Consider the following 24,105-nt stretch of genomic DNA (forward strand, 5'->3'; position numbering starts at 1 on the left):
GAATGAGGAGTCAGGGAGCCCAGATGGTTGTAGGAGCTATTAGGTTTGAAGTAATCAGAATTTAATCCCAGTAGTAGCAGTGGAAATGGAAAAGAAAGACCATGTATAATAGATACTGTCAAGGAAGAAGGAATAGTAATTTCTGACTGGATGTTGGAAAGAGGTGATGATGTCTATGCATTCTGTCTGGATAGTACAGATAATGTTGGGCGGTGTCAATAGCAAACATAAGTAATTTTTCAAATCTGGTTGGATCTAAGTTTAAAGAAACATTAAAATTAAAGTTCTATCTTATTGGTTTCTTCATCTATTTGTGTGCAAGAAATATTTTTGTACATTAATTTTTAAACCTTAGCATATTGTAAGGGAGATGTTATGAAAAAAGCAAAGTATTGCCTTTTTATTCTTACTTTTTAAAGTAATTTTAAAAAAGTAATTGCCTTTTTTTTAAAAGATCAGTTTTTAAAGAAAGAAATACTGTTCTGGGGTGCCTGGGTGGCTCAGTTGTTAAACGGCTGCCTTTGGCTCAGGTCATGATCCTGGGGACCTGGGATCAAGCCCAGTGTTGGTTTGGACACCTTGCTCAGCAGAGTCTGGTTCTCCCTTTCCCTCTGCTCTTCCTCCCTGCTTGAACTTGCTCTCCCTCCCTCTCTCTTTCTCTCTGTGTCAAATAAATAAAATCTTTGGGGGAGAAAAAGAAATATTGTTTTGTTCATATTTATCTCTTTCACTATAGTTTTATTTATTTATTTATTTTAAAGATTTTATTTATTTATTTGACACAGAGAGAGAGAGTGAGAGAGGGAACATAAGCAGGGGGAGTGGGAGAGGGAGAAGCAGCCTTCTTGCCGAGCAAGGAGCCCAGTGCAGGACTTGACCCTAGGAACCTGACATCATGACCTGAACTGAAGGCAGATGCCCAATGACTGAGCCACCCAGGTGCCCCATCTCTTTTGTTGTAGTTTTAAATACTGTGTACTATTTAGTAAAAGAATGTTTAAAATATTTTTTTAAAGATTTTATTTACTTATTTGACAGAGATCACATGTAGGCAGAGAGGCAGGCAGAGAGAGAGAGGAAGGGAAGCAGGTTCCCCGCAGAGCAGAGAGCCCGATGTGGGGCTTGATCCCAGGACCCTGGGATCATGTCCTGAGCCGAAAATATTTCTTTAAGTAAAATTCTGACACTTTTACTGAAGGATGGTATCTTGTTTTAATGGAATTACTGCTCAGTGAATTGGGATCTATGAAGAAATTCATGAAGCAGAATTCAAGTTTCAAGTTAACAGATAAGCATTAGTATGGTAATGTCCTTAGAGAAATATCTTATAGTGAGGTTCTTAGTTACCTCATGATATAAAACTAACTAATCATGATGCTTTTATTTATTTTTTTTAATTTTTTAATTTTTTATTTTTTATAAACATATATTTTTATCCCCAGGGGTACAGGTCTGTGAATCATCATGATGCTTTTATTAAAGTTCTTTTCAACCCTTAATTGATGACTGATTTAGGATTTTGAAATAGTTAGAAATATTCCAACATTTCATACTGAAAATTAAGTAGTCACTGTTTTGTAATTATACATTGTGTAACTGGAAGATGTTACATTATTGAGGCAAGCTTTGTGATTGAATTATTATCAGGTTTTCTCTTTAAAGTCAATCTAGTTAAGCTCTCAAAGTAATTAATATTTGTACTTTATTACATTTATATGTATATATTTTTTAAAAGAGCCCCTTATCCCAGAATAGTGACAGCAGTGTTTCCTGAAGCGTGGAATGGGTGCTGCAGGTAGTATTCAGAATCATTTTAGGTCGTAACAGTTGAATTTTAAAAATATGTTCACAGTTGTATATTTACTTTGAGAACCTCCAGTTCATAATACCAAGTAATACCGACTTTTCTATTTAATACTGTGACAGTACACTCAGACTGTGATTCAGAAACATGAGTTAATCACGTCTTCTGTTTATGGCAGCAAAATTATTTTGTTCTTTATTAAAATCCCTCAAATGATTTATTTCATTTCCTTTCTTCTTGATTGCCTCTTTTTCTTCTCCTGCTCTAGGAAACCACTCTAATTTGTTTGCTTTATGTCCTTGAATGAATTTATAGTGTTATTGGTGTGTGTGTATATATGTATTTAATTGACTTAGTTAGGTTTTGCTACATATGGTCTACCCCAATTTTCCACTGTTTTGTTCAGCACTAGAAAGTTAAAATCTCCCTGTTGCTGTGTATATACTTACATGTTCATTGCTTTTTACCTACCTTTAGTGCACCACAGCGTACTACACCATGTTCCTGCTACTTTATAAAGAGGCAACATGCTCTCGTTCAAGCACAGGCAATGGAGCCAGTGGTTTTAGTTTGAGTCCTGACTGCACAGCCATACCATTTGCCACTCCCAGGGAGTCCATGTTTTTTTCTTTTCTGGTCACTTCTCCCTTCATCATTTCTTAGTCTCCTTTGAAAGTAGAACCTGAGAAAAGGACTTAATGGCTGGGCGGTTTATTTGCAAGGTGATCCAAAGACACAGAGGGAATGGGACAAGTGAGGGAGGTTACATTTAGTGTGTTAAGAAGCTAGTTATAACTAAGGGCAACTGGGGTTCAGTCCTCTGGGAACCCTCTGAATGCACCTTAGTATTGTCCCACCAAAGGACTGGGGGCTGGGACATTTATCCACTGACTTTCATCTTCTGTTCATTGAAGCCTGCTCCTGGAGCTTTAATGCTAGCATTTATGTGGCTGTGTCTACTTACTGCTGGGCAGGGTTTGGAGAAAACCCTGAGGAGCAAAACAGCAGCGTCTTGGCTTACACTTGGTGTCCGATGTTGTCAGGCAGTGCAGAGAACTGTCCGCTGTAGCTGTGCTGAGGTGGCTGGCAGGCTGAGGGGATAGCACCACAGGGGTTTGCCTGCCCCTTTTGTTACTCAGATTGCCTCATGTTCCAGTAAGTCTACTCGGTCTGCTTCAAATTGGGGGCTGGTTATAACTGCTAAAAGAAATCTCTGAAACAGGAGGGTTAGTGGAACAAGCTATAGTCCCCACTACTGTAGCTGGTTCTGAGGCCATAATTGATATTCCTCATGTGCTAATCTGTAAGCCCTGGGACGATGGTGCTGGCATAAGGTATACATGGGCAAGGAAGACAAACCTGCATCTGGAATGGCAGTAATTAGGTCACCTTCATAAGGAGGAGCCCATGCTGTTGGGCCTGTGTAAAGCCTTCCTCCCTTTACTATGGCTCCTCCATTCATGGCCCTGTTGGTCAAGCATTGAGGTGGCTGATAGCAAAAGCTCGCTGTGGTTAACCGACCTGTCATTTCCTCTGTAGTTGGGAATAGTGTTAAACACACCTCTTTTCATGCTTTTCATGGGCGTTACCGTAAGACATAAAGATCAATACTTTGCGCTGGCTCTCGTAGAGCCATCAACGTGCCTTTTGTTCAGGTGCCTTGTGTCTTATTTTCTAGTGTTTCCATCCCCCTAACCAGTCAGCCATACCATTTGCCACTCCCAGGGAGTCCATGTTTTTTCTTTTCTGGTCACTTCTCCCTTCATCATACCTGCCAAGAGAATTTCTCCTCTTCATTGTCTTTCAGAGTCCTCCAAGGAAGGCTGCAGAGCAGTAGTGGTCCAGTTTTGACTTGTCACTGGCCACCAGGCCCCAGATTTTTCTTTTTGTCATTGGTCACCAGGAACCTACCATAAAGTTGTTGGTGTGAGCAAAAGTAGACATCTGTGTGATGGGAGTTAGTGACGTGAGGTTCTGGGCTACGACTTGGAATTCACTAGTGCCCTCTAGAACTGCCTAGGTCCTGTTACACAAATACCATTTCCATCATTAAGTAACTTGCTGCTGCACCTGACCTTGGGACTTGGTAGATCATGATGGGTTGCTCTAGTCACTAAATCCTGGATCTTCCATGGTTCCATTCCTTACTGGGGCCCAATATCATGCCAGGAGCTACACTTTTCATACAGCGTTATAGAGGTCATATCCTTGCCTCAGAATGTCTAGATGTCTATCCTCTATCTCTTCTGGTGGAACTTGCCAGAGATTCTGCGTGGCCTCTGTCTACCATAGATTATCTCTAGTACATCTTTAGTATCTCTAGTACATTTGAGTTGATTGAACATGAGCAACATGCAGCTTTGCACTGCAGCTTAATCTGCTGAGAGCCCCTTCTTTTCTGGTCCATCAGCCTTCTGATGACTCAGAACTTGAGAAAAATTTTCTAAATGTACAGTTATTTTTCACTGAGCATTAGTTCTCAATTAGGATATAAAAAGATTGAACAAAGATTGAGTTCCTTAAGGGGAGGTGCAGGTCAAGGGTCATGATAAGGAATGTGGAGTGTACCCTACTTGCTGGGCCCTCTTCATTGGCTCTTCATTGGTTGCATAGCTGTTAGTGTTTTTAAAATTTTTTTATTTTTTTATTTTTTTATTTTTTTATTTTTAATTTATTTATTTGAAAGAGAAAGAGACATAAGGTAGCAAAGAGAGAGACAGCATGAGTGAGGAGGAGGTGGAGAAGCAGGCTTCTTGCTGAGCAGGGAGACGGACGCGGGGCTTGATCCCAGGACCCTAGGTTCATGACCTGAGTGGAGGGCAGATGCTTAACCTACTGAGCCACTCAGGTGCCCCCCTCCTTTTTTTTCTTTTAAGATTTTTTTTAAAGCTGTTCATGTTTGAGTTCCTTAGGAGAAAAGCAATAATTGAGAAGCACATCATCTGCTAGCACCGTAGAAACCCAGAGATGCCCCCTTTCTTCACTGTTGGCATAATAGTGGTACCCTCTTTGAAATGCTCTGACCTTGCCTTTGGGGGCGAAATCTTGCATTGGTATCCTGCTTGGCAGCTCCTGTACTCTGACATCCATGAGTTGCTTCTCCTTTACTGGTGAGACTGATGCCCTGGGTGTCCCACATGAGCACTATTGCCCATTCCCTTCTGTTCCATCTAAGTAGAAGCCACCTGTTCTTATTTTGAGCTTAGCTTTTCTTGTGCTTGCTGAGTTCTCTTTCAGCAGATTGCATTTTTTTGCACTTACTTCTGGGGGTCTTGGGTTCCCTAAGCATCTGTTTAGTTTTAGCTGTAGGCATCCATTGTTCAGTGGCAAACCAATCAGGATAGAAGTTGGAGTGTTTCTGCTGTGGCTGATAAGAGTGGAGCCAACAAACTTACTGATTTCTTGGAGCTCTGGGGGAGGTCTCCTCAGGGCCTCTACACACTGGCAACTGCTAGATTCTCGAGCAGTGTAATGAATCTGTTAGATCTCATAGCATTTTAAAACCCTGCATTGCAGAAAAACAATTATAACTCCATGCTTGAAGAAAAGATGAGTTCTACCCTTATCGTTGAGTTCTACCCTTTCTATTGGTATCTCCCAGCACACCATTGAAAATTTTGTCTTACACCTCCTCTCCTTTTTTTTTTTTTTTTTTTTTAAGATTGATTTCTTTATTTTAGGGGAGAGAGCGAGCTCAGGGTGGGAGACAGGCAGAGGGACAGAGAGAATCTCCAGTAGACTCCCTGAGATCATGACCTGAGCCAAAACCAAGAGTCAGGCGCTCAGTTGGACTGAGCCACCCAGGCACCCCACACCTACTCTCTTCTGTAGAGAAGTCTAGAACTCATCCTATAGACTTCCTATGGACTTTGCCCTCAGGCTCTTGGGTTATTATGCTATCCACTTACCCCTACCCCACCACACCCCCAAGGGAGACTGAAAGCTTATTCCCATTGTCTTCAGTGAAGAATGCCTCCTCATAACTACAATATTATTCCTATTTATGTATGTATGTATATAGGTTCTGTGCCCAGTGCAGAGCCCAGTGCAGGGCTTGGACTCAAGAGTCAAACACTTAACCACCTGAGCCACCCAGGTGCCCCTGATAATCCATTCTTTTTAACTGATGTTGGCGGGTACGCTCCTGACTTTCTTATTTGATCATTCTCTGTGTTGTACTTTCAGGTTTAGGTAGCCGTTTGTGTTACTACAGCTATATGTGATACTGGGTGGGGGGGAGCACGCCACCGGATTTCAGCAGCATCTTTTCTTTCTTTCTTTCTTTCTTTCTTTTTTTTTTTTTAAAAGATTTTATTTATTTATTTGACAGACAGAGACCACAAGTAGGCAGAGAGGCAGAGAGAAAGGGGGAAGCAGGTTCCCTGCTGAGCAGAGAGCCTGATGCAGGGCTCAGTCCCAGGACCCTGAGATCATGACCTGAGCCGAAGGCAGAGGCTTAACCCACTGAGCCACCCAGGTGCCCCCAGCAGCATCTTTTCATCTTCTGTAGTGATGTTTCAATTCCTATCCTTATCCTCCATCTCAAGTACTTCCTGCCTGCTTTCACCTTTTTGTAATGTGGTTTCCAATCCAGGTATCTCAGAAATTCCAGTTTAACTCTTGAGCTCATCTGTTTCCTCCCTATTCTTCCTTTCTTATATTCCTCCCTTGCTTGCTCCCATCTGCTCTTTGTTTGTAAGGGACTAATAAGGAGATCTGATGAGCTCTTCTTATATAAAATTTTGAACAGTATACACCAAAGCCTGTGTTCTCCTCACTGCCATCCCACTCCACCGCCCTTCTTACTACCCGCCATCCCATTTCCAGTACGGTGACTTCTACTTCTTATTGTCATCTAGGTGTGTTTAGTTATTCTGCTTCCTCTTGAATTAATTTTGGTATTTAATACCATTCTAAAAAAAAAAATCATACACTGCTCTATTTTCAGATTTATTCTTATAAAATTATTCATGATGAGAATACTTGCTTCATAAAGTTAGTAAGAGGATTAAATGAATTAATATATTGAAGTAGGTGGACTATATTAAATTTCTTATTTCATACTATTAAAAAAAAGTATGATAAGAAAAACCTAATGAACTTAGAGCTAAGATAATTCAAAACATGAAATAAGCCAGAAATATTTTAAGAAGAGGGCTTTTGAGTATATTAAGGTTCCCTGTTTCAGGACTTGGATCTAAATTTCTTTTCTCCTATACCTAGGAGTCACCAGAGGTGATAATAGGAGTGAAGTTCATGAGCTAGTACTGGATAGAGATTGTTGGATTGGTAATTATTGGCTAAAACTGTAAGGTTTGGAGAGGCATTTTCAGATGCCAGTATACTTCTAAAGAATGTTAGAGTATATATGTGGTTTTTGTAGTGGGTTTAACTCCTCAGTTATGTTCCCTTAAGATATTAATATATTTTTTATTCATTTATTGAACATGTATTGCTTTGGTTAGTAATGTGCCAGAAAATGGAGATTACAAAAGCTACAAGGTAAGTCCAAACATCACCTGATAATGTATGTCTCTTAATAGGAGGAGTTATATCTGCTTCATTTATTGTTGTATAAGAAGTGTAGAGCACATACCAAGGAATTAATAAGTAATTTTTAAATGAATGTTAGCCAAGAGCCGTGAAGCAGCTATGTTACATATTCTGGGTGCACCAGCCATACAGAGATAGGACACCTCTCTCAGCCTGATGAGTAAGATGAGGGATTGCCTGCCAAGATTACTCATAGACCAAGTCTTAAAGAATAAATTAAAGTTAACCTGGTAAAGCCCAGAGGCCGTGCAGAAGAATAGAAGTCTGGGGGAATGCCTGTGAAGATAGAGTGCTACAGTGATTTCAGTATAGTCGGAGCATTGTAAGGATATGGAGGAGTGGGAGCATGGTGTTAGAAAACCCTGCAGAAGCCAGGTTCTAACAATTCTTCTTATGTCTTCGTCATTCCACCCTATTAAAGTGCATATATTCATGGATTTTTAAGCAGAGAATATGACAAGTTCATTTGTTCTAGACGTTAACATTTATTAAATGTGACCATTTACTAGGATGTACAGCAAATTCTAATACATTTCAAAATATAAATAATTCTGATACATTCCAAATAACCATATCAACCATATTTTCTGCCAAGAAATGCACTTAAGTTAAAAATGAGTAACAGGGGCGCCTTAGTGGCTCAGTCGGTTTAAGTGTCTGCCTTCAGCTCAGGTCATGATCCTGGGGTCCTGGGATCCATCCCCACATCTGACTCCCTGCTTGGCAGGGGGCCTGCTCCTCCCTCTCTTCCCAGCTCCTGCTCTTTCTTGCTATTTCGGTCTCTCTCTCTCTCTCTCTCTCAAATAAATAAATAAATAATCTTTAAAAAAAATCTTTTAAAAAACGAATAACAAACAGTATATACAAATCTGTGGTTATAAATTTAAAAACATACTTCTGTAACCCCACAGGTGAAAAGTAAAATTGTAATACAAATCAGAAAATACCTAGAACTAAACAATACAGAAAATTTGGATATTAATACTTGCCTGACACACTGAAGCCTTAAATACTCATGTTAAAAATACTAATAAGCTAAGCATCTAACAAATGAGGAAAAGAACAACAGAATAAATTCAAGAGAGGTAAAAGCCAGCATTTCTGCAGCTTCTGGGTGGTATAGTCAGTTGAGTGTCCCACTCTCGGTTTTGGCTTGGGTTGTGATCTCAGGGTTGTGGGATAAAGTCCTGTGCTGGGCTTTGTGCTCAGCTGGGAGTCTGCTTGGACTTTCTCCCTCTCCCTCTGCCCATCCACCTTGTACATGTGTGTGTGCTCTTTCTCTCAGATAAATAAATAAATAAATAAATAAATCTTGAAACAACAACAACAAAAAACTCCATACTTACTATCTAGCCCTTGCATTGTTCCATATGCTTTACAGGGATTATCTTATTTAATCTTTATAACCTTGTGGAGTGACTACTGTTATTATTCCCATTTTATAGATGAGAGGACTGAGGCACAGAGAGAAACTTCTGCAAGCTTCTAGCTAATCTGTGATAGAATTGGGGTTTGAAATTAATGGAAAATTTATTTTTTAAGACACATAAGAGAGGATTACAAAAACCAAAAATTTGTTCTTGAAAAGGCCAATTTTCATAAATAAACCATTTGATCAATCAAGAAAAACCCAGGAAGCACACATAGTATTGGGCATGTAAAGGGGAGAGTGTAACTTCAAATATAGAAGAGATTTTTTTTCTTAAAAATAAGAGAATAACTTAAGTAACCTCATGTCAGTACATTTTATAATTTAAATAAAATGACAATTTTCTTTTAAAAAATGTAAATTGACTCTGACTAAGTAGAAAACCTGGATTTTTAAATAATTATTAGAGAAATTTGATTTATATTGAAAGACAGTTCCCTCCCATGTGCTCACGGATAAGCCCTTGGCCCGGATGATTTTATTATTTTTTAAAGAGTTTATTTTTAAGTAGTCTCTACATTCAGTGTGGGGTTTGGACTCAGTCCTAGTATCAAAAGTCACATGTTTCAACATCTGAACCAACCACACACTCCATGGCCCAGATGAATTTAAGACTGACTTTTATCAAACTACTCTAGTGGTAGATATATCCAAATTTATATATATTGTACCAGAAAATAGCAAAATAGGGAAAGTTCCTCAGCTTATGCTATGTGGTTAGTATAACTTTAATATAAAAACTAGACATGGATAATACAATAGGCACTTCTTACTTATGAGCATAGATATAAAACCTAACAAAATATTAGCAAAACAAATCTAGGAGTGTATTTAAACAATTGTATCTACAATATTGTGGTACAGTTCTGATAATACCTACCCACAGATATAAGGGCACAGTCCCCAACGAGATTACCCTTACTTGAGATGCCAGTAACAAGTTTGGGGGTTTCCAGGTTACTTGGACTTCTCACAAACCGGCTGCAAATCCAAAAGGATTCCATGATCCCCTCAGATTTTATCTGACGATTTAGTAAAATGACTCACAGGATTCAAGGAAGTGGTACATGTACAATGGTCATTTGATTCTAAGAGATACAGATTGGGACCAGCCAAGTGAAGAGACACATATGGTGAGGTCTGGGCGTATTCCAGATGGGGAGCCCTTTCTCCCCTGGGAATCAGGGTATGTCATCTTCCTGGAACATTGATGTATTTACCAACCAGGAAACTTATCTTAGCTATGGTATATAGTGTTTTTAATGGTGTTTCATTGTGTAGGTGTAGTTGGATAATTGGCCACATAATTGAACTCAGTATTCAGCCTTGTCCCATCTCCAACCCTCTGATCACATGGTTGGCCATTTTGGTGACCAGCCTCCATTCTGAGTCATAAAATCAGGTATAATCTATAAGACTTGTGCATAACAAAGACACTGCTAATACTGGGACATTCCAAAGATTTACTTTAGGGGTTCCCTTCTAGGGACAAAGATCAGACAATTTATTATTCAATAATGACAAAATTGAATTTATCCTAGGAATCCAAGGATAGTGTGTTAATTATTGCTGCATAACAATTTATCCCAAAACTTAACACAGGACACTAAGAGCAGTTCACTGGTTGATTTTGGTTCAGGGTATCTTAAAAAGAGATCGTAGTTAGGATGTCAGCAGGGGCTGCATTCATCTGAAAGCTTGATTGGGGGGTGGGGAGGGGATCTCCTTCCAAGGTGGTACACTCAAATGACTATTGGCAAGAGGCCTCAGTTCCTCAGCCCAGATTGAATGACCCAGGAAAGAGCAAAGAGAAAGCTGCATTGCCTTTTTAGACTACTCACAGAGCACATACTTTGTCACTTTCACTTTCTGCTGTTTGTTAAAAGGGAGTTATCCAATATAGCATAGTTCACTTTCACAAATGTGAAAAGATTTGTGGACATCTTTAAGAACTACCACAGATGCTTCACTCTTTAAGAAAGCTCTTAATATGGATTATTGTGATTAATTTTTCAACTAATATGGATTATTACTAATTAAATTATCCATTAATGCATTGAAGGAGGAAAACACTGATCATATCAATAGATGGAGAAAAAATAATAAAATTGAACCCCATTTATGTTGAAAACTCTTAACATACTTAGAAGGGAACTTCTTTTTTTCTTTTTTTAAAGATTTTATTTATTTATTTGAGAGGCAGAGATCACAAGTAGGCAGAGAGGCAGGCAGAGAGAGAGGTGGAAGCAGGCCCCCTGCCGAGCAGAGAGCCAGATGTGGGGCTCGATCCCAGGACCCTGGGATCATGACCTGAGCCAAAGGCAGAGGCTTTAACCCACTGAGCCACCCAGGCACCCAAAAATTGTTCTTATTTAAAAAAAAAAAAAAAAAATTGTCCATATATCAATGTTGTATTTGGAAGTACAAAATGGTATAGTTCCAGTGAAATTACCAAAATATCTACCAAGACTACAAGTAGAGCCAGAATCCTACTTCTGGACTTTTGCCTTGCAGATTTATTTGCTCAAGCAACAACAGAAGCAGCTATTCGGGCTTATGTATTACTAAGGCTCAGAGAGGGTAGTGAATTGGCCAGGATCAGCTAGCTGGTTAAGGCAGAATTAAAACTAACTCTTAGGTCCCCTAAAAAACTATGCTATATATTATCCTTTCTTTATTTAAAAAAAAAAAAAAAATTGTGTTTTTTGATGCAGGACTCGAAATCACACCCTGAGACCTTGACCTGAGCTGAAATCAAGAGTTAGTCATCTAACTGACCGAACCACCCATGCACCCCTTTTTATTTTTTGCTTTTTAATTTCTGTTTTATTTTTTGCCTTTTAAAAAAATAAACATGTAAGTTGGTAGGTATTTACACTAGGTATCTCAGCTGAAAGATACTAAAAGGAGAAAAAAAAAGTACATCCCATGCCATAGAACTTCTTTGGCAAAGCACTCTAAACCAGGCCATTTAGTGGTGGTAATGATCTGACACAGAGTAACAAAATGAAAAGTAGATGTTTTGTCCATAGGCCAGAAGTGCTTCCTGGGTTTCCAGGTGCTGCTTCCCATTTAATAAATTGGAATTTGTAATCTGGAGGGTGTTCTTTTGTAGACCTACATTTCGCAAGGTTTAGTTTCCTATAGTTTGTAGTTAAATACAGGGAAGAATTACTAATGATCTGATTGTAATACCCTCTGGTCTTATTCAGGGCCTTTGGTGACTTACAATTTACATATAAATATTACCTTTGAACCTTTACTCGTGCCTCCCTGCTGAAATATTGCAGTCGAGTTTAGATAGTCCTTTGAAGTTCCTTTTGTCAGACCATGTTGTTTGTACCAAAGAGAGGGCTGTATTTTCTTTTTGTCTGTGATTATTTCCACAATTATTTAACTTGCTTTAACTATGTGGTACTGTCAAAGTATAACCCAAGCCATTGTTTGCCTTAAGCAATATTTTAGATCTTGAGACGTTATGTTTACTTATACAAGACTTTATTAAGACCTTTTAATTTATATCTCAAACTCGAGTACATGCAGTGAAAAGAGTGGAAAATTTTCCTCACAGGATCTTGACACAAGTCAGGGCTCAAAGTGAGCAGGAGGAAGTGGTGTGGCTTTTGTATCATTTCAGTTGTGTTGAGATAAGGAAATTGAATAGTTTATCCACAGTACAGCCTGTTTGGGAAGGTCTCATTTGTATATAAAAGTAAAAAAATTTGGCATGATGTTTTAATTCCTTTTGCTATATTCAGATTCCCTCAGCAAATATTTATTTAGTACCAACTATGTGCCAAAAGCTCTTCTTAGTGCTAGAAATACAGAGTGAAAAACAAAACACACCCTGCCCTTATAGAGCATACATTCTAGAGCAGGTAGCAAGCAGTAAACAAAATAAATAGTAAATTGTATGTCAAATTGTAGGATGACAAGTGCTGAAGAGAAAAAAAATAGATAGATATCAGGGAAGGAGGCTAGGAGTGCCAGGGGTGAAGATAGGATTACAGTTTTAAATAGGGTGAGCAGGAACACTGTTAATAAGAAAGGGATATTTGAGTAAGCCCTTGGAAGAAGTGAGGTAGCAAATCATACAGATGTCTAGGGGAGGAATGTTCTAGGCAGAGGGACCCATGAATGCAAAGGTCCTGCAGCAGAGCCAGGCCTGGTATGTGTCAGGGACAAGGAAGCCAGTGCAGCTGGAGTGGAGGAGCTGGAGTCCTACGGGCCATTTCAGACTTCAGCTCTTACTGTTTGTTGAGCAGAGGGGGTGATGTGACCTAGTGTGCTTCCTGTCACTACTTTGGCTACTGTGTTGAGAATATACTGTAGTGGACAAGGGTAGAAGTGGGGAGACTGGTTAGGAAGCTATTTGGTAATCCAGGCAAACAGTGTTGGTGTCTTGGACCAGAGAGCAGGGGAGGTGATGAGACGTGCATAGGTTCTCAGTATATTTTGAAAGTAGAACCAGCAGGGTTTGCTGAGAGATTGGATATGGACTATGAGAAGAAAGGAGGAAATGGCCAAGAATGACTTCCAAGATTTTGGGCTTGAGATACTTGAAAAGTAGAGAGGCCATTAGCTGAGATAGGAAAGACTGAGGAGGCTAGCAGATTTGGAGGGTAAGATGAGAAAGACCAGGAGTAATAAATTATGTAGCTGCTGGACACATTATTAGGTAAATTTGTATACTACTAAAGCCATCTTTAATTCTCATACCGGTCTATGTTATTGTTTATTCAGAGTTACTAATTTTATGCTAATCTAACCCAGAATACTTAAGTGTTCCTTTCTCTTTCCTATCGACTGGAATGTTTTTGGTTCTAAAGGAAAAACTAACTCCCTGTGACCTAAAAAATAAAAGGGAATTTATTGACTATAAACTGAAAAGTGCCTGTTATTCAGGCTTCGGGCAAGGTTGCTGCTCACTGATGGCTGTAAGGACCTGGCTTCTTTTAGTCTCATGGCTCTGCCTTCTGGTTCCCCTTCTGGTGCTAACATAATTGCCAAAAGCTTCTTGGGCAGCTGTTTTCTTGGGCCTCTTCACTCTGAAAGAGGGATGGTGTCTCTGCAGGCCTAGCCACAGTCCTGAGACTATATTAGACTGGCTTTCCCCTGAACTTTTCATTCTGGCGTGGAGGATGGAATATGCTAAGTGGCTTAGTCTGGAACAGTCTCTACTCCGGAGCTTAAGGGAAACCTGTGTGCTCTGGATTTTTTTTTTTTTTTTTAATTGTAAATAGAGGGGCGCCTGGGTGGCTCAGTGGATTAAAGCCTCTGCCTTCAGCTCAGGTCATGATCTCAGGGTCCTGGGATTGAGCCCCGCATGGGGCTCTCTGCTCAGTGGGGAGCCTGCTTCCCTTCCTCTTTCTCTGCCTGCCTCTCTGCCTACTTGTGATCTCAATCTCTCTGTCAAATAAATAAAATCGTTTTTTTAAAAAATTGTAAATAGAGAAAAAAGTGGAAAGAAACTGATTTTCAGCTATTTTTGCCTTATGCAGGTACTTATGCAGCTAGAATAGGAGTCTTTTTAAGTGGCCAAAAGAGAGGGGAAAAAAGTGAAAGTAAAATTGCATTTAGACATTAGTTCGAACAAGGTAATTTTTCTTCCTAGAGGCCTAATACTATTGCATCTTGGGTATCTAGAACCACAGAGGAGCCTTTAGATAATGAAAAACAGTAGTCAGGTCATTTAGTCAAGAATCTGTATTTCTCAATAGAGCACTATTGACATTTGGTTGAGACAGCTCTTTGTTTTGAGGGATCATCCCTGCATATTATATTGCGTTTTCTATTTTGGTCCTTTGTCACCAACCAAAAAGTCACCCACATATTTCCAGATCTTCTTAGGGAGGGACACACTTGCAAAAGCTCATGAGTGCCGCGCCTGGATGGCTCAGTGGGTTAAAGCCTCTGCCTTCGGCTCAGGTCATGATCCCAGGGTCCTGGGATTGAGCCCCGCATCGAGCTCTCTGCTCAGCGGGTAGCCTGCTTCCCCCTCTCTCCCTGCTTGTGATCTGTCAAATAAATAAATAAAATCTTTAAAAAAAAAAAAGCTCATGACTGTTTTTGAAAGGTTGATTTTTCATATTGAGGGAATAAATACAGACATTTTGATTTAGTTTCCTGAGTGAAATATGGGTAGAGGTTTTTGTTCTTATTTTTGAAGTTCTGCTTTGTTCTCCCCCCTCCCTTAGTTTTAGAAGTTGGATATATTCCACTGAAAGATTGATCTAGCATTTGAATTAGTTTTTTGGTCACATCTATTTATTGAGTTAACCCAGAAACCCTTTGATTACATGTAATCTTGCTTATGGAAATGAGAAATCTGTTTTGAGAACCAAATTTTGGTATTCTTTTAGGCATCTTGACTTTGGGTCACATAGGTTAGAATAGGAAGCCCAGCCAAACCGGAACAAACTTCTAACCTGGATAGGTTATAATTATTTGTGGGAGAAGAAATGAAATGTACTGAGTCTAGAAGATTTCATTTCTGAGGTCAGAACATCTTAGAACTCTTTGAATATACATATATTAAAATGCAGTTTATAAGCACTTGGGAAATGTTACCTATGTTGTTGGCTTCTGCTTAGTGAAGTAAATATATATAAAAATGTGTGTGGTGTGTGTGTAGTCTGTTCAGTCTCTGAGGTCAATTTTCTGAAGTATTTGTATCAATCAGGGCCCAGTCAGGAACCACAGTGGCTGTTTTCACAGGAAGAATTTGATATAGGGAATTGACTACAAAGGTATTAGGGAATTGAAAAAAGCCAACAAAACACTAGTATTAAGCAGAAATGGTCATGTGGGAAGCAGCTACCACCCAGAAGAGATTGAGGTTTCAGAACCTAGATGCTTGGAGAATGTGTGCCCCAGTGGAGGCAGCTCAGAGCCCAGCTGTGGCTGGCCCCTGAGGAGCTTGGAACATGGGTCCTGAGATGCTGGCTCTCGGACTTTGAGGTGCTGGCACCCCTGGGTCAGAATGTGGGCCATGAGCATGGTTCTGGAAGTGTGGCAGGAAGCTGGAAACTAGAACCTACTGGCTGCTGCCTTTGTGGAGAGAGTGGCTCAGATGGCTGACTGGGAATAGCAGAGTCTGGAGGAAGCAAGTCCCTTCACCCTCTTCCAGCTTTCTCTCTTTCCCTTGTTGGCAGAGCCTGTGAGGGAGCTAGCTGGTGAAAAGACCTGTTAGCATTATCCCAGCTCAGTGTCACACAGTAGAGTATTGAGAGTTTTTCCCATATCTGAGCAGCAGTGGTGTATAATGAGGAGTATACTACTTTCAGGGTTTCTTTTTCCTCATTACCTGCCTCCTACTGACTTCGCAGCAGTGGGTGGAATTTGGGCTTTGTCAGCACCAGACTTGATTCTAACTGCTTGTGTGATCTTGGGCAAGTTTCTTAACTCGGCTGTGCTTCACTTTTTCCTTGCAGAGTTGTAAAGTTGAAGAAAAATCTTATGTGGCTCAATAAAAAATAACTTCCTGTTTACTCTTTGATGGATTTACTCATGTAAATCTGGATAAAACACGGCCCTTGGGGTTCAAAGACCTGGGGCTTAGTTGTTTCCCAAGTTGCTAGCTATATGAAATTCAAGTCGCTTTAGCTCGCAGAGCCTGTCTTTCCTCTGTCAGAGTAGGAATAATTTTACTTCCTGTAAGGGTCATACAGATGGTTTAATGTACATAAAACTAGCTTGCAAATTATAAAGACAGGCAATGCTAACCTAAAGTTACCACTAAATAATATTTATGAGTTTCTCTCATTTAATCTACACAGAGGACCTAGATCTGTTGTATGCTAGACCTTGAATTCTTCACTGCCATTTTATACTGATTTTATCTGTGTAAAAATACTGTGCAGAAAACACAGGTAGTATTGTTCACCGTTTCCCCTAATACACCTGAACAGGGATGACCAACACTGCTCCTTCCAGGCATCTCTGCAACCACTGATTCACTTTGCTTGTTTTTTGGTCATCTGTGCTTATTCCAGAGGAGAGACAGAAGAACACCCAGACCCCTCTATGGATAGCTGGCAGTAAGACTCTCTTCTGAGCACAGTCGTGCCAAAGATTAATGTATAGCCTAATCTAGTTCTTATTTGTGAGCTTTTTCATTTAATAGAAATAAATGAACAAAAAAAACCTTTGGACCAACTAGATTAGGGCATTTGTAGTACAAAGTTGAATGGTTGAAAATAGATCTCCTTTAAAAGAAAAATAAGTTCATAAACCAGGAAGCATTTATTGTGCATCTGATATTGAGCCCCAGGTGTGAGATGTAATAGTATAAATGCATCAGCAGTGTATAATGCTGTACTTGTTTGATTTGCCTTTCTGTTCCTGGAAGAATTCATACTTGTGTTGGGAAGAGTAGTCTGTTGGCCCAGAAGGAAAGTGAAAGGTTTTGAATGAAGAGGGGACGACTAAGCAGAAATACAAAGGTTAAATGCATTAAAGTTGCTTTGAATAAATAATTGAGCGTTGGGAAAAGGTTAAGTCTAGTTAGAAAGTAACTTCAGTGGTGACGATGAAATTAGTGACCTTAAGGTGTTGAAGACATGGCAATTAGAAATGTCTCTATAAAGTGGAACTTCTCCATCCCTTGTAGCTCAGAATTCAGTGAGATGGTTGGTTCTTTTTGCTCCTTTTTCAGACTTTCCAGAAGACCTCATTATGAATGTGTCACCCATCACAGATTCTCACAGCATAGCCTCCCAAGGCAGACATTTTGGTGAGATTCCTGTGTATTACCACAGATACACTTACATAACTATTTATTTAAGCATGTTTTTTTCTTAAGGGTTTATGTTTAGATTTGGGTGAGATTGTTTTTCACACTGATACAAAAATAGCCATGAGCAGTGTTACTACCGTTGTCTGTGTGTATATTAGCTCAGGGATTGATGGGGGAGAGATGGTTCGAAGTCAGGAAGGAATAGATGGGTTGCTGGTTGAGAGAAAGGACAATATTCTTATGCTAATCTAAGCTCTGGATAAGGAGCAAGGCAGCCACGCAAACAATGGCTGTGGAGCCAGAAAGTCTGCAGTGAGTCTAGTCCTTCTCAGAAAGCTTGTCAGGCTAGGCGCCTGGAGCTGCCTAGGGGGAGGGACCCCTGAAGGGGGAGTTTTCTCCTCACTACTTCATGGAATTGGCAGCTGGCCAGCTTGTTGAAAATTCCCAAACCTCACTACTAGAGAGTAAAAATTAAGGGTGGGGGGCTTAACGGGAAGAGGAAAGAATGACTTTCATCTGTTTTTTCAGCTGACTTCAGCCTTTTCCTGTTTTTTATTCTGACTGAACTATTGGTTCAGCCTTACTTCTGTTTACCGAGCTTTGTAATTTTTTATTTAAAAAGAAATTATTTATAATTTATTGAATAATTTGCCATAGATTATTTTCCTGAAAAGGAACAGCAATCTATGTATGTAGTAATGGAAAGTGTATTTCAATGCCTATTTGAAATAAATATTTTAAAATAACTTTTAAACACCAGCATCATTTTGAAATTTTGATCACGTAGCAATTTCAGATGTCTGCGTTTTTTTATATCCTTAGCTTTCCAAGATTAGATATTTTAAATTTAATATAAAAATTCCAATGTGTTATTCTAGGAATTTAAAATCTGTTATTTTCAGATGTTAGAATTATAAAATACTCTGTTTCAGGAATGATTGCAAAAATATCGCTACAGTTTTGCTATGTCATGATCACAGAAACAGTTAATATGATGGGGCAAATAAAGGGAAAGTCATCAGTATTTATATTATTAATAATGGTAATCACAACCATAACAACAAATGGTTAATACTGAGAAGCACGATGCTAACTCATTTGGGTTAGTAGTATCATTCCCATTGTGTGGCTAAGGAGACTGAGACTTAGCTCAAATAACTTCTCCAAAATTACATCGCAATAAATCCTGGAGCTGATACTTGAAACCAGTAGACTGACATCAGAATTCACTCTCTTAAATTTGCCAGGATATTATATGAGAAGTACCTCTACCTCGAACATAAAATTGACATCATCTTTCTGGAACTCATACCTTAAAGGGCATGTATTTAACAGTATAGAAAGTAGAACTAGCGATGGTTTTCTTCCCACAAGAATGAACCTTATTTGTTGAGATAATTTTAAAGGAAAGAGCATACTTTTGGTTACTCCTTTGAAAGAAAGGTGTTACTTATATTTACCAGTTAGTTCCTTGGGCATTGTGACTGTCTTATACTTCTGCTATTACGCTCTGAATTGACTATGCTTTCCAGACTTCTGTTTTTTAGTTGCCTGTGCAATAACTTACGGTGATTAGGCTTTTTATTATTTTAGCAGATTTCTTATAATGACTATATTATATAGTAGTGAATGTTTTCTGTTGCCACTCAACAAATTACCCCAAAACCTAACAGCTTAAAACAAGCATTTATGATCTCCCACATTTTCTGACGGTCTGGAATCCACCAGAGGCTTACCTGGATGGGTCTGGGGTAGAGTCTTGTGAATTGTGCTGGTGAAGATGCAGTCACCTGAAAGCCTCCTGAGGGCTGCAGTATCCCTGTGCACGCTGGCTCACTCCCATGCTGTTGGTGGGAGGCCTCGGCTCCCCGCCACATGGCCCTAGGGGTAAGGCCTGCTTGAGTGTCCTGATGACATGGTGGCTAGCTTCTCTCAAAGTGGATTTCTTAAGAAAGAACAAGGTGGAATCAGAATTGCCTTTTATGATCTAGTCTCTCACGTCTCACTCTGTGGTCTCCATCTCATTTTATTTGTTAGAAGTGACTCATTAAAACCAGTGGGAGTTCTAGGCCGGGAAGTAGGCTCCTCCTGTTGAAGGTACTGTCACAGCACTCGTGCACATGTTTTAGATTACCACAGTGCTCTTTTGGTAGATTGTTGTTTTTTTTAACCTGTGAAGAAGTATCACTTGTGAATAGTGGTTTATATTCCAACTGTGCTAATATACGCTATATTAATACTGCACATGGTCGGATCTAGACCATGAATTTATTTTATTAGTGAATGCCAAATAAAGATATGTGGTGTTAATGCTTTTATTAATCCCATTTTTAAATGAATGTTGGTGTTTTGGGGTCCTCTTTTCTTTTCATTCTTAGAAGGCCATCTCATACAAAGCCATAGCTTCAAATACTCTATACTGTTGATGTAATAGATTGGTATCTTTAGTACCTAAAGTGTCCTTTAAGCTTCATGCCCATTAGACATTCCCTTTGGGTAATCTCAAATGTCTAAAATTGAACCCTTGATCTCTTCTCCTCGCTCCTTTCAAAATCTGCTTGTCCTTATTTCATTGATTGCTTATGCCAGAAATGTAGAGATCTTCTTTGACATTCACTCTTCGTCATCCCCATATCTAATGCAATACGAAGTCCTATTAAATCTGGTTATGAAATATACGTTGAACCCGTCCATTATACCACCACTACCCAAATCTTAACCACCATTGTCCCTCTCCTAAACTACTATACTGTCTTTCTCACTGGTCTGTTTGCTTCGGCTTTTTTCCCCTTCAGTCCATTATATAGACACCAGATAATTGCTTTCCCATCCCACTTAGACTTAAATCCCATACTCTTCATACACTCTTGCCTGATCTTGTCCTTGTTTTTCCTATTTCTTCAAACCCACATCCCACCAACTACCCCTTATTCTCACCATTCCAGAAATACTGTTCTTCATTGTTCTTTCCTGCCTCAAGATCCTTGTATAGGCTGTTCCTTATGCCTAGAACTCACCCCTGTTTCTTTACCTGGCTAACTCTAATTCTTCAGATGTCAACTTAAATGTCGCTTTTTAGCATGGCTTCCCTTAGTCTTTCCAGATGAGATTAGGTCACCACCCCATGCCTCTCTTGGACCTGGCACTTTTCTTTCCTTACACTTAGCACAAGTTATGATTACATATGATTTGTGCTGTCTTGTTCAGTGTCGGACTATCTTAATTGTCTATTTTAGTGACTGTGAGCTCTGTGAGGGCTGGGCCCGTTTTGCTCTCATCAGTATATTCTCAGTGTCTAGTACAGAATCATGTATATAATAGGTACTTAATAAATATTTAGGAAATAAATTGTCAGTGCAAGAATACTGTTCCCGCAGGACTTCAGTGTTAGAAGGAATCTAATGAATCACTCCTTATCGTCATGTCTGTTATGTCCTTGACAGAGGTGCATTCACACTTTGTTCTTTTGATACTCTGTGAGCAAAGGCCCACGATCTTTGAGTTGTAATCTCAATTGTAGTCATTTCCCTGTTCTTTGCATTCCTGTCATTCCTCTCTGAAGTGTTGAAGAGGCGGGACCAGGTGGAATGAAGAAGGTGGTGACCCTCTTTGATTATAGCAGTGTGCCTCTATCCCAGCTTGATAAGGCTGCCTTCGTGTCTTAGCAGTTGTCATAAGCAGTGATGCATATGGAGCTGGTAGTCCGCTAAAACCTAACATTTTTCTTTTAAAGATTAAGGCTTTTCCATTGTTAGACTGCAAATGAGGCAATTGAAGCCATTTTTACCTTTAGCCTTCTTTTGGCTGATAGCTGTTTTTTTCGGCTATCAGATTTTCTTGAAGACAGATTGTTTTTTTTTTTTTTTAATTCTTTTTTTTTTTTTTAAGATTTTTATTTATTTATTTGACAGAGAGAGATCACAAGCAGGCAGAGAGGCAGGCAGAGAGAGAGGAGGAAGCAGGCTCCCCACTGAGCAGAGAGCCCGATGTGGGCCTCGATCCCAGGACCCTGAGATCATGACCTGAGCCGAAGGCAGCGGCTTAACCCACTGAGCCACCCAGGCGCCCTGAAGACAGATTGTTATAGATCACACCTGTTACTTCCTGTGACATGTTATAAACATGTATGAGGGGAGGAAACTTTATTGAGCACCTATTCTATACCAGGCTCTCCTACTTTATGATACGTAATTTACACTGTATGACCTACATACAATATACAGCAAGGCAGTCTGGGTTAGCAGTTAACACATGGACTCTGGACTCTGAGCTTCTTGAGTAGAATTAGAGCCCTGCTGCTTACCAGTAAATGCCTTAAATTGTGCTTGCCTCAGTTTCCTCCTCTGTAAAATTAAAATAATAATCTCACCTCCCTCATAAGGTGGTTGTGAAGATCTGATAAATAAATATTATATTCAAAGCATTTATAATGGTGCTGGTACATAATTAGAGGTGAATATGTATTAGCTATTACCTCATTTAATTCTTAAAATAATGATGAGTTAATAATGTAATTTCAGTTTTACAGATGAGGAAATCATCCAGAGAGGTCAGGTTACTTATTTCAGGCAGATCAGGATTTGAACTTGTGCCCAGCATAGCAGTCACAGATGTTTATGGGGAAGAATCACATATAATCCCCTTCCTGTGAAAGGGACTATGACTGTGGCAGGTGCTTAGAGTCTCAGCTGCTCTGCAGGATGGCTTGGTTGTCCTGCTAGTGATACTAGACCACATATCAGCTTTAAATAAATCAATAAGGAAACAATGAGTCTGGAAGAGGGAACCAGTCAGAGCAATCAGTCTCCTGCCCATGACCATGAGCTACTTGAAGCGGGGACTGTCACACTTATATTTGTAATCTAGCATCTTGCACTGATGTGTCATATGTACTCAGAAAGGGCTCTTGGTGAGTGAAAGTGAATGGAAGTATGGAGCAGGGTGGGGAGTGGGTAGCTAATAAGAGGCAGAAATGATGCCAGGGTTTTTGCCATGGGTGACCAAAGAGATGGCATCACCTTCCTCTGTGATAGTAAATGCAGACGGAAGCAGGCCTAGAGGGTTCAGAAGGAAAGTTAATACTTTTGATTTAGATGAGTGATGTGTAATTCTAGTAGAGATACTTAATAAGCAAATAGAAATGTGACAGGAGAGCAGGGTTGAAATTGTACTGCAAACTGCTTTTGAGTTTGAAACCTGGAACAAGTATCCCTAGAATCACAGTTGTGTAATTTCAAGAAGGGAGTTTTCCCAGGAAATGCTATTAAGTCACATTATAGATGTTTTCTGTAATTATTTTAGATTTTACGTCTTAAATCTCTCAGCATTATGTAGATGGGAACCAATTTAATTTTATAGTAGAGAAGTGAGAAATTGTAGAGATTTTAGAAGTCAGCCATATTAAAATGTACAATATAAAGGACACTCTATAAACTGTATTTCCTCAATACTGTGCCTTTGAAGAGCTAAGTAAGGTAAAAAATTCTTAGGTCGATAAAATAGAAAGCTCAGGTTGTTTGTGGCAGAAATCATGCTGAGGTAATTGTGTCAAGAATAAATAAAATCTTTTTCATTCAGGAATAGTTTAGGCTGAAATCAATAAAATCAATTGTTTGAACCAGAAAAATAGAATTATATTCATCTATATACAAACTAGTGAGGGTTTTTTGTTACCTATTTCAACTATTTTATAGTTGCCAGATCTTAACCTGGGAGATTATGTTTCACACCATCCATAGTAAAAGCTCAATTTTATATAATGAAGTCAGATTTGCAATATTTTACGAAAATAATTTTTAAAAAATTTTTTTAATAAACATATATTTTTATCCCCAGGGGTACAGGTCTGTGAATCGCCAGGTTTACACACTTCACAGCATTCACCAAAGCACATACCCTCCCCAATGTCCGTAACCCCACCCGCCTTCTCCCAACCCCCCTCCCCCCAGCAACCCTCAGTTTGTTTTGTGAGATTAAGAGTCACTTATGGTTTGTCTCCCTCCCAATCCCATCTTGTTTCATTGATTCTTCTCCTACCCACTTAAGCCCCCATGTTGCATCACCACTTCCTCATATCAGGGAGATCATATGATAGTTGTCTTTCTCTGCTTGACTTATTTCGCTCAGCATGATACGCTCTAGTTCCATCCATGTTGTTGCAAATGGCAAGATTTCATTTCTTTTGATGGCTGCATAGTATTCCACTGTGTATATATACCACATCTTCTTGATCCATTCATCTGTTGATGGACATCTAGGTTCTTTCCATAGTTTGGCTATTGTGGACATTGCTGCTATAAACATTTGGGTGCACATGCCCCTTTGGATCACTACGTTTGTATCTTTAGGGTAAATACCCAGTAGTGCAATTGCTGGGTCATGGGGCAGTTCTATTTTCAACATTTTGAGGAGCCTCCATGCTGTTTTCCAGAGTGGTTGCACCAGCTTGCATTCCCACCAACAGTGTAGGAGGGTTCCCCTTTCTCCGCATAGGAAAATAATTTTAAGATATATTTCTGTTGCCTTAATGATGAAGCACACTGCATATTTAAGTATGTGTGATTATCTAGGTAGCCTTTCTCT

The 24,105-nt window shown here is 39.4% G+C and overlaps 1 protein-coding gene across 3 annotated transcripts in view; it reads left to right on the plus strand.

Moving 5' to 3' along the window:
- The window catches only part of BMPR1A (bone morphogenetic protein receptor type 1A), a 140,349-nt gene that overhangs the window by 80,503 nt on the left and 35,741 nt on the right, over window positions 1–24,105 (plus strand). Inside the window, exon 4 of one of the 3 annotated variants that reach the window (XM_059397956.1) lies at window positions 17,443–17,520. The exons of the other annotated variants lie outside the window; for them this stretch is intronic. The gene's annotated coding sequence lies outside the window, so the exon portion shown is untranslated. The remainder of the gene's footprint in view (window positions 1–17,442; window positions 17,521–24,105) is intronic. 3 annotated transcript variants of the gene reach the window in all.

Source organism: Mustela nigripes, chromosome 4 (genome assembly GCF_022355385.1).
Source record: "Mustela nigripes isolate SB6536 chromosome 4, MUSNIG.SB6536, whole genome shotgun sequence".
Classification (NCBI taxonomy): Eukaryota; Metazoa; Chordata; class Mammalia; order Carnivora; family Mustelidae; genus Mustela; species Mustela nigripes.